Below are 12,189 nucleotides of genomic sequence, written 5' to 3'. Positions count from 1 at the left end.
AAGATGCCCGAATCTCATGGTACATCACATGCCTGTCTCTTTTGATCATACGGCGCACAGCATCGATGTTTTTGTTGTTCACAGTAGTGGACGGGCGACATTCACACGATCGTGTTTGAATTCAGCAAACCAGCTATAGATAGTCGTCTTATAGCCGCTCACGCGATGCGCTCACCCTACCGCAAAATGGCGGCTATTTGGTTTCGCAAATTAGAGAAGGATTCAGTTTAAATACAAGTTTTTATAAATAAAAATTATTATTCTGCATTGCTAAATAAATACCCTCCGTACTACAACAAAACATCTCAAATAAAATGCAGTAATACACCGCAAATCCTGCACTTAAAAAGCACTAATGAAATTTTTGGTGTACTTGGGTAAATATGATAATATTCCGTTTGAGTGGTTCTAACGTTTACCATGAAATTACTCCTTAAGGTATAGTTTATAAACATTTACATTCAGGGTAAACTTAAAAAACGCTACTTACGGTATGTTTTCAATAAATAAACACCGAAATCACCAGCCCAAACAATAACACACACGATTGTCGTGACGTATTTTTGCAGTTGTTTAAAAATAAATAAATATTGTTGTTTGAAAATATTTTTTTTTTTAAATGACAGACCCAGGCATTAAAAACTTTATGGTTTGCTAGAGTAGTTACCGAAATAGCAATTAGTATTAGTTCTTTTACCTGTTATAACTTCGATATTCGATAAATCGGTATAAAATCACTCACCTCTAGGTGTGGTATGCGTCTACGGCTGCATGTATCGCGTGAGCGGGTATAGTGTTTTATCGCCAAAAGCAGTTTGAAACCGACTGAAGCTCCGCTGATCGGTTAAATTACACTTAAATTCGTACATAATCATACTACGAAAATTTTCACGAGTTAAATTCATGGTGATGTAGACAACCAATTTCTAAAATGACGTCACAATGTAAAAGCAAGTGACAGTCAGATGAAACAAACTGTATTCTAAAGTCAAAGAGTTCAAAAGAGTTATTTTCCCGATATTTCGACAGATGATCATCGGCCTCTCACCGGTTAACTTTGACCATGGAGCGTGCAACCCCGCTCTGAAATATAAGGAAAATTAAAATTAAATTAATACTATGGTAAGAAACCCGTAACTAATAATAATCATTCGTGTTGAAAATCAGAAAAAAATGTGTAATGTAGTACTTAAACGTACTAATATTAAAAACTTAGAAACTCCCTTTACGGATTATTCTAAATAAACAAAATGACTACATTTTTGAAGAATATTTTAAAGACCAAGTTAGAATTTAAATTTATGGAGGTCGTTTGTTTTAATGAGATATTTTTAGGAGTCCTATATCAAGATTGAATTCATTAAATGCAAAGTACGAGAGAAATATTGTAATATTTTAAAAAAACCTAGTCAAGCACAACTTAATATCGTGTCATGAAGGTTCTGTACCAAAACTTGGATAAAATGACATAACTACCGTTTTTGTTTTAGAGTTCATATTTTTAATGTTTCCTTAACTAAAATTATCAAAAATATTTTTTAAAACTATTAAAAATTTTGACCGTTGTAAACACTAATTAGCACTGTTAAGTTGTAAGGAAATAAATTTCAAAAATAATTATTATGAATGACAGATAGTCAAACACACACGCGAATAATCTGAAAATATTTAACACCTGTAGTTTGTTACATTAGTAGTACATTGATAACTTGCAAGTTGATTTTAATGTACGTACGTACGTGTTTGACGAGTGATAAGCGACACGCCTATCGATTACAGTTGTAGTACACTCAGGCCTTTGAATTACAAACATCTTAAATTAATTTTAATATTCATTTTAAAGGTTTCTAATATCATACTAAACTAACGAAGCACTATTAATATTTCCCTCCTAACACTCTCAACGTTTACTTTTTTATTTTTAGATATAACTAAATTAATATTTTAAATTAATTATAAAAAATATTAATATTTTCTTTAGGCATTCAGACTCATACTTTTTGGACGGTACTTTTTTTAAGGATATAAAGTGACGGGACGAACATGTCATGCGCTTGGTGGTAAGCGACACGCATAGCCATTGCAGTGTCACTCAGAGTTATAAATCGCAAAGATCTGAGGAGCACTACCACTGCGCACGTCACTCTGAGACGTAAGTTGACAAGTCCCATGTGCCTGTAATTTCACCAGCACCTTTACCCTAAAACCTGAACGCAGTAATGTTCACCTTATACTGACAGTACTTCCATGGAAAAACTCTTTCACAAGCAGTTCTACTGCTACTAAAATTCTACACAAATATGCAAATTAGGTTAGACACTAGCATTAATCTTATAGTCTTGCTCTCATGCTGTAACCAAGTGTCATTCCTTAGAGAATTTCCTAGACTCTTGTATGTATGATGAGCTGAGACAGCACTGCCTAGATGCGTCCTAATAATGGAGTCAATAAAATCTGTAGAAACATCTATATAGGAATTTCTCGACGGTACAAAGTAAATAATAATAAACGTGTTTGGGTTCGTTTTGATAAGATATTTGTATTTGTCTTAATGTGAAATTGGCTATGGAGTATGTACCTATACAAGGAAGTATTAAGTTTCATAATTTGTAAAAATAATTTCTTACTTTTGAGGTACGGAACTCTACAACAAATTTCGTACACATAAATATAAATTTCGTAATCTAAATGAGAGGAAGTTTACACTAAAAACGATTAAAATTTTGCACATTTTGTGAAATAAATTGGACAAAGTTAATTCCAGTATACATTGACCTAGGTCAATGACAGTATATAAAAAAATTGAATCCTTTTAAAGTTAATGTGAGGGTAATTAATGTACACGTACAGTCCTACACATATGCATGTCAACAAATAGCTTATAATAAGTTTGGTTAGTACATAAAACGGTGTCGTCACTGAAGAACATATGTGTAGCATAGGTTCTTTAAAAATTAAAGTAATCTCGCGGTAGGCGTAGCGTAAACGCCAAATGGAGCGTACATATGGCGTGACGTGGGAATTCGCTGGCATAACAGACATTCCCTTGCCAAGGAGAGGCAGGTCTTGGCGACGCTTAAGCCCAAAGACATTGACTTGTAATCAACTCGGGGCAGTGCAGTCGTCGACGAGGCTAATGGACTCAACGTGAGACGCAATGTTTACACCAACATTGTCCTCTCCCTTAACATGTTAATATCCGTTGTGAATTGAGATGAGCTACAAAGCGAACCGAATAATAATTAAACGGACGGTAAATACTCATGGCAATGAATAAACGTTACAGCAATGGTTGATTGTATATATTCTAGCGTCGCCTTGTGCTTTTAGAACATTACGAAAATACTGCTCCGACGATTAGTGGGTCTACTTTGCTACTTTGTCACTCAATGTGCAGTGATATTAACAGTGAAGTGAAATCATGGAGAAACAGGTACAGGTGTAGATTACACAGCGTGTGCGGACACAGGTCTTACCTGAAAGATTGGTTTGTTAACGTCTTCGTAAATAGGCAGTTCTGATTGAACGATCCCTATCTACCGCCCCGAAAGATAGATAGTTCCGGGGAGACTACAGGCCCGGCGGTAAGACCAGGGTATGGCGGGTGTCCGGGCCAAGTCCTCCGCCAGTGATACGCCTTCACGAGCTTCTCTGGTGGACCCGGATTTGGGTATAGATAATGCACACACTCAATAATAGTGCATCTTAGTAGAGGTGTGATTGTGTGACCTCCTTACACCGTCATCTCACCTTTTTATATCGTACCATTTTTTCTTTTGACTGTATTTAAATTTTAAATTTGAATTGTTCCATCTTCCTTCGCTTTCTCATTTTTGCTTCGTACCACAGTGACTCTCTGCTTGACCGCGATAGCGGACAGAACTACTAAATCAAATTGTCTAATTTTTTATTATTTTCAAGTTTAATCATAATACAATCCATGTAAATCATGTATCGACCATAATGAGCGAATAACACTCTATCCAATATCTGTAATTCAACATAATACAACCCGATAAGGGCTTTTTTACTTTACCTCTCGTTTTACTTTACTTCTTTTAATAAATTTTGTGGACCGGAAGTTTCCTGTTTTACTGCCGTGATCTTGATCACGGTTGTTAGAGTTACAACCCTTTCAGAGGTATAGACGAGGGCCTAAGGGAAGGAGACTCGCGGGCCTCGTGAGTTGCGCTTCAAGTTGAAAGTTATGTCCGGACATTGTCGCACGACACTGCGACTGACATCTCCAGTACCTACTAGACCATAGAGCTTGTAGAGGACGAGCTAGACATTCTCCGGTCTCTCTAGCCTAGTTTCCCTAGCTAGTTAGCCTAGGTTTCTGGGAACTGGAGAGACGCTTCCAGAGGCGTAGGGAAGTAAGCGTACCTTACAACTCCGCCACCAAAGAGGAAATCTCACTTAGACTTGACAAAAATACGACCATTCTGTTGCGTACCGTGATAGGTAGTCAGACGTAAGAGAGTGGCGAAAACGCAGTTATGCATATTTCCTTTGGCACAAACTGTATGTTTTATTTGCATGCGCTATCCCGTGCTTATATCGCGACAATGCATGCGGCGCGTTTAGTTGGTAGGCAACGCCAGCACAATGTAAATTATTTTGTCAAGGAGCGTTCTTCTGCTAATAATGCCTAGCTTGTATAAAATAAATTATTCACTATTTTTCTAAGCCCTTTTCTTTAAATTTTATTTAAAAATAAAATGTTTCGACTTAAACAAGAGGTTTTGTTTCATTCTGTATTGTATGCTAAAGTTACAATATATTTTATTCTCAAACTTGTTACTTTTTATTACTTGTAGCAAAAATACAATAATATTTAATGCTATGTTTTTTTATTATAAACATTTATCTAAAAGTCCAACATAAGATTTTAAAATTGAGCAAGACTTTTAACCACCATGTGGCGCTTTAGTGGGTCATTCACTCATTTCATTCATCATCATCATCAATTCTTCAAAAAATATGCAACCCTTCCAGTGAATGGGTAGTCTAGAAATCTAGTAATATGTTAATGAAAGTACGATGACAGTACAATAAATCATTAATACTGCGATCATTGCGCGTAGCTACGTATACGCGCACACCTGCATATCAATTAATATAAAACCATATGCATATTTGGTAACAAATAAGTGCGTGTAAAAATCAGCTAAGCTAGTTCTCGAAGAAATTGCTTTAAATGCCATTTCCATATACTTCATGGTTAAGACTAATTATAGCAAGTATAAAACAATGCCTAGTTCAATATTCCTTTAGTTATGAAACATAATGTCGATATCAATTAAATGTCACATCCATATCTGTAGATTGTCAACTTGTTGCTTTTGTTCCAAAAAGGTAATGTTCATGGGATTCTTAACTTTATATAACTAGTAATGATAAAACCTTATTGCATTCGAATAAGTGTCAATTCTTTTTACCAAAACTTTTTCATTATTGTCTCATTTCGTTTGATAATTTGTAACCAATCAAAATTATATCCAAGTACTAATGTAAAATTACGTTTTCAAATGTGTTCGTGTGGTGATACCGGTTTCGATACTAATCGTTTGACGCCATTTCCACTTATTTTTTTACTTCCGTGGGTATTCCTATATTGCAAACATTCACATATACCTATACGCTTAGAATAACAACGCATAGAAACCTAGCCCGCACACGTTAAGTGAGGCAAATTGTATGGGCTTACACGAGCGAGCGGGCTGTCAGTGCTCAAGGTCAAGTTACACCGCGAGCAGCTCAAAAATTTTTGCTAAAATGACGAAATGTGCGGTAATTGGGTTTAAAAATAGATCAGACAAATATAAAATAGACACTAACATCACATTCCACAAGGAAATAACGCGTTTCAACTTGTAATTTTATATAAATATTCACTAAAACAGCAAATTAATTTCGTTGCAACAATTTACGAAAATGTTGCAAGGTAACGGGTGTTTTCTCCCCATTTTGCTATTCTGTTTCAAAATAATTATATTACGTAATTTTTTGAGAATAGGCAATATCGCGACTATTGTAAAATTTCTACAAATGTACACCGCCGCAACAACATTGTAGGGAATTTACGTTAGCTATTTTTACGAAACATATTTAGTATTTGCCTTCATTAGTTTCATGTGAAAAATCATTATTCTTGTTCATCATACACTCATTTAAAAAAATTGTCTTGCCCAGACTTAAAAGTTCTAACTAAAATTATTTCAGGAAACTAACTCTAATTAAAAAGTCATCGTCAGTTCTCCAAAATCGTGTATAACTAACTTTCAGGTTCAGGTTCTTAATTGTTATCGTGTACTTTTCATGTAAACATACCCACAGATAACATCAGGCTATTTATATATTCAAATTCGATAGTCGCACTTAACTCGCTTGTAGGTTTTTGTTCATATATGAGTTAAATAAGAATTGGGTAGTATTTAATAAGGTGCCTACAGATTTGCTCGACAATGTCGATCGACAGTAACGATTGAGAATTATAGACGTGTTCGAGGAGTTTTAGAGTGCTTGTATGTATATGTATTACGAATGTAGCATTAATTTCTAAATCCAAGATGGTTGACAACAATTTTCAAAAATGTATTTTTGGTAAACCATAAGGAAATGTCATGTATATCTGAATACAAGATGGGGGACAAGACTTCTAATTCTTCTTCTTCTAATTCTTTGCCATCTTGGATTTAGAAATATGTGCTATATTCGGAATGAGCAGCCCCTAATACCTTGAAAACGACACCCAACTTGCCATTATTCGAAAAATCGTGCCCGCCATCTTGGATTTAGAAATTAGTGCCATGTTCTTAATGAGCACCCCCAAATACCTCGAAAACGACACCCCACTTGCTATTATTTGAAAAGTCATGTCCGCCATCTTGGATTTACAAATAAGTGCTATATTCCTAATGAGCACCCCCAAATACCTCGAAAACGATCCCCAACTTGCCATTATATGAAAATCGTGCCCGCCATCTTGGATTTAGAAATGAGTGCCATATTCGTAATGAGCACCCCCCTAAATACCTCGAAAATGATACCCATATTGCATTTATTTCAAAAGTCGTGTCCGCCATCTTCGATTTAGAAATAAATGCCATATTCGTGATGAGCACCTCGAATACCTCGAAAACAATTCCCATATTGCATTTATTTCAAAAGACGTGTCCGCCATCTTGGATTTAGAAATGAGAAAAGTCGTGTCCGCCTTCGTGTATTCAGATATAAATGCCATTTCCATAAGGATTACCAAAAATAAATTTTTGAAAATTCCTGTCACTTGACGTTGTCGATCAACAGTAGCGATCGACAAAATCGAGCATATCTGTAGGCACCTGATCGACAGTAACGATCGACAAAATCGAGCAAATCTGTAGGCACTTTCTAACTTAACGATGAGTTAAGCAAGATACAATTTCCCCACTTTTGAGGGAAATGTTATTCCATGGCCTCATTATTTGTATATTTGTGTGCGTGCCGACGAGCGTAAATACAAGTTGCTTACGCTTACATGAATTTGATTTTTGCCTCACTTGTGACAGTTCGTTTTTTATGAAACTATCATTCTATGCGTTATTATTCTAAGCCTATACCATAGATCATACACTATATATTTGAGATAGATGCGCAACTCTATAGTTCGGTATTTTAATTACGAGGTGGGAAACATAGATGTCGCGCCATCCGTTTCCTACAAAATCCAGCAGATGGCGTTAGAGGATCTAGTTGTTTTAGCCTAAATAAAAATACGGGATTTTAAATACATTTACAAAAAAATCAATAATCTTGGGACTTTAAAACAGAAATAATCGACCACACGAAGATTATTGATTTCTCTGTTAAAAAAAAAACATGGATACATGTTAGAAATTCTGTTTTATTAAAAATACAATTAAGTACAAAAAGGTTAGTTGGAATAAATCCCTCTATGGGATAAACTCGCCTTTGTACACATATATTACTTTTGTTTTACGTTGTTAACTTATATTTACTTGTTTTGTGGTACAATAAAGTGTTTACAAACATACATACATACAATTTACAACTAATCTAAACGTACTAAAACAAACTGAGTATCCTCTTTTCAAATTTTTCTGTTGACTTGTAGAAGTCTCTGGTTCAGGCTCTTCAATTAAAGCTGAAGACATTTGCTCTGTAATAAAATAATAGGGGGTTAAGCATCACTATGAAAAAAAATGTATTTATTAAGTAAATATTTACTATGAGGCAGTCTGGGGCGGTTCAACTGTTTTAAACTTTTTATAAAATTTTATTTCAAATTCAACAAAGTAGTATTAATATGCCTTATTATTGGAGAGTATTATGGGATTGAAGGGTCAATTACAGAAAGTTCCATTATAAAAATGACCTGCACTCTAAAACATACCGATAGACTGCATTCCTTGCCCATTTTGTGAACAACTTGGAGATACCTCAGGATTAGCTGCAGTGGTCACATTTAATGTTGTTGGTGCAGAAGTTTGTTCTATAAGGAATTATTAATAGTTATATGTTTAATCACTTCTGTCTTTATCTAGACCTAACAACCTGCTAGGCGAAAAATCTAATTGTTTTCCATTGGTCAGATTGATGGTCAGACTGGTCTCACAACAAATATTGTTGTTCTTGAAAAATCTTGATAATTTTACTACCATGATTTTCATATGCTTTTTTGTGAAAATACTACACTACTTTTATATTATTTTATACCAAGTTACAATAGAAACACAAAGAAAATTCATTCGACCCCAAACCAGCTCTTTCTTGCCGGGACAGAGCACTTTGTGTAAAATTAAATCTGAACATACTGTCACATTAGGTATTTAAAATGATATTACATTCCAATGAGTCTATTTTTTCTAAATAGTTATTTATATTGAATAGCGAAAACAGCTATTTAGAAAAATTATTACATTATGTAAATAAAGCCTTAAAGAATCATCGTCACATCAGTTGTAAGATGTACCCTAAAAGAAAAAAGTAGTAAGAAAATATGGTGCACCTAGATGTAATGTTGGAACAGCATTTCTTGTTAGTCGGTGACTGGTCTTGGATTTGTAACAGTCTTCAAAATGTCTTACATAGACGAATCATATTAAATATGTATGCATTGCCTTTTTGTTGGGCGTCTGGTAAAAGCACCGTTTTCCACTTCTTAAATCGTTCGGTTTGTCGGTCTTTGGCCCTATCGGGAAATTGGTGCAGTGTCCCTAAAACAAAAAGTAAACATATTTTTTATAAGGCGCTATTTTGAAAGCCTCTTTATGAGCCGCTTTCTTAATTACACCAGCATTTCAAGCCCAGTGTCTTACTTATTTTAACTTATTTGAGACTATTACATGCTCAGATACAGTTTAGAGTAGCATGGAGAATTACTTACCGCCACCCGTACGTCCAAAATAGCATTTAGGATTATTTGGCATGTTTTTTAACTTTCGTACGTAACACGTGGAGGAGTCTCGGAGTCCGTGAGTTGCGCCAGGTCGAATATGCAAGCAAGTTGCAGTGTCCAACTTCAGGTCAGGTAGGGTACAATAAGCAGAAACACAGGTCCTTAGGATCGCCGGGTCGGATGTGGAAGCAAGCAGCAGTATCAAATTTCAGGCCAGGTAGGGTAATTCAAGGAGGAAACAACAATTGAACACTTTGAAACTATAACGCCACAAAATGAACAGTACGAAAACGCGGATGAAATTTTTTTTCATAGCAAGTCGTAGTGTTACCATTTTATTAATCACGCAATCGCATTCGTCAAAAAATGCAATGAATAAAATTACTTTCCAAGGTTTTACAGCATTTTAAAAATGCAATTTTATATTTGATGGTAATAAGCAGATTGCAAGACTCTAAATTCTAACTTAAAAATTTAAATCGTGTAGTGGGTACGTTCATTAACGTCAGATAACTTTTGGGATTTTTATGTATGGCATTACCTGTTTCCGTTTACGTTTCTTTACACGCAGGTTTTTTTTCTGAGAAAATTGTTTTCTCCTTAATTTAATGCAATGGTGATGCCATCTATATCTCTATAGAAGCAACTGTGTCTTATTAATTCTGAGGTCAGTTTGTTAGATGGCAGCAACAAACAAACAAAAAATCAAACTCTTCAATGTATGGCAGTTGCACGCCCCTGGCCTATACGTAACTTCGTAATTAAAGTTGCTATTGCTGCCACGGGGATTGAAACCATCCAGATTCAGATTCATTTATTTCTCAAATATAATATTACAGTATAAATTACACTACACGTCAAGGTATAAGAAATTATATTGAGAGCGTCACACAAAATTGAAAATTATAAAATGAAAAATACACATTAATCATAAAATTACCAATTCATTCTTCAGAATTGGTAATATATTATATATATTAATATATTGGTATATTAATATATCCATAATATATATTATTATTAATATTGGTATCATTGAATTGTGTATTCAAATTGGAGGAAATAGTACAAAAGTATGTCAGTGTGATAAAAATTAATATAAATAAATTAGAAAATACTAAATAGCGTTATATTTTAAGTTCCATGAATTCATTTAGAGAGTATAAAAGGTTTTCCAAGAAAAGGTCTTTCAGCTGGCGCCTAAATGTTTTGTCAGATGGTTCAAGTCTGAGAGTAGCGGGCAGACGGTCATAGTAAATGGGTACGATAACACGCGGATTTTTATTGCAAGTGCCATTCTTCTTCTTAAAATACCTCTCCACTATCAGTAGCTTGGCCGTCAATATGGCAAATTTGTTCCTGTCCATGGCCAAACGAAATAGTTGTTCTGCGCTCGTCACTCCGGTTTACTCCCGTATGTTGCGCAATCACGACTTTTTAGCACAACACCCTTTTCATTTTCATGAAAGACGCAAGTGCCATACGACCTCTCAAATTTGAGAACTGGGCTCTAAAACTACTGCTTTGTAAAACTAAGTAATCGTGAGATATCAATTATTTTTCTATGTATAGGAGTGGTTGGTACAGATTCACAGTCACATAATTCGATTAGTATTGTTAAGGCCGACTTTGCAATTAACGATCTAAGTTATATGAACTTGCGACTACTTAGGAGTTACGGAACTGAGCCCTAGTTAATCTATTGAAAAATGTATGAAATCGATTACTATCGATTTAATATTATACTTAATATTTTACCTGTAATACCCTTGTGCTTCTGAGATCATCTTATACGTTGAACTATAAATTGTTAAAGGAATTTCAACTTTATAATAAAAGCAATCCGTTGGAGTTTTGGTTAAAAATTATCATATTAATTTAGACAACACTACATTTTATTGAAATAAACGTCAGGAAGTTATATCAATATATTAGTTGCTTTAATACTTTTCGTTACACTTAACTACTCAGAACCAAAAGGTGGTACATCATACATTTATTTACTTATTATTATATTTGTTATGTTTTGCATAACAAATGGAAAGTGGAGAACTAAAAGGGTTACTTCTTACACAGGAAGGAAGGAATACTACAGAAAGAAAACGTATAATTTTAACGAAAGAAAAAATGCTAAGCCTCCGCTAATGGAATGTTACAACTGAAAATCATGCTCTCCCTCAGCTACTTTCTGAAACTTTCATAGGGTTCAACAGTCGTCGGTTCCGTGACTTGTTTAGTACGTTTCCTTTCTTTTGAGTGTCATTTTATAACCGTACAAATTATCCATGAAGTTTGTAATACATCTAATTGGAACTTAAAAATTTTCTTAAAATTAATTAAAATCTTACACAGATACTTTTCTGCTTATTTGTCACAGCTCAAAGCTTTTAGAAGACGTTCTACGACAAGTTGCTAAAAAGTTTGAACAGGTACTGAATGTTTTTATTTAGTTGCAGTAGGAATTCAAAAAACTTAGTGGTATGTTTTTTATACCCAACAAAATTGAATTTTATAGTCAGAAAATTGCTTTTATAATATTACATTAATAGGTTTTGCACGAACATTTTGAATTTGTCCTTTTATTGTCATGCTCCAATCAGATGATCCAATGAAGTGAGATACGAATAATCTCAGTACAGAGTACAAAAAAAACTGACCTCAAAAGTACGTGGAATTACGTCTATTTGCTAAGTTTTATAGAAATATCCCCTAGTTCGCCACTATACAGGACTTGACGCTGGAGATAATAAAAATAGGTTCTTACTACTCAAAGTACATTGAAAGAC

At 34.5% G+C, this 12,189-nt stretch overlaps 1 long non-coding RNA gene across 1 annotated transcript; it reads right to left on the bottom strand.

The window, feature by feature from the left end:
• Positions 1–8,100: 8,100 nt before the first annotated feature.
• On the bottom strand, positions 8,101–9,812 carry LOC113232011. Its single transcript, XR_003310591.1, has 4 exons — positions 9,392–9,812; positions 9,014–9,221; positions 8,399–8,497; positions 8,101–8,164 (listed from the first exon to the last, which is right to left on the bottom strand). It is a non-coding gene; the product is annotated as an uncharacterized LOC113232011 (long non-coding RNA).
• Positions 9,813–12,189: the final 2,377 nt, after the last annotated feature.

Source organism: Hyposmocoma kahamanoa, unplaced genomic scaffold, assembly GCF_003589595.1.
Source record: "Hyposmocoma kahamanoa isolate Upper Pololo Valley unplaced genomic scaffold, ASM358959v1 66, whole genome shotgun sequence".
NCBI classification, from domain to species: domain Eukaryota; kingdom Metazoa; phylum Arthropoda; class Insecta; order Lepidoptera; family Cosmopterigidae; genus Hyposmocoma; species Hyposmocoma kahamanoa.
The sequence above is the reverse complement of the archived record's forward strand: the minus strand, read 5'-3'. Positions and strand labels throughout refer to the sequence as shown.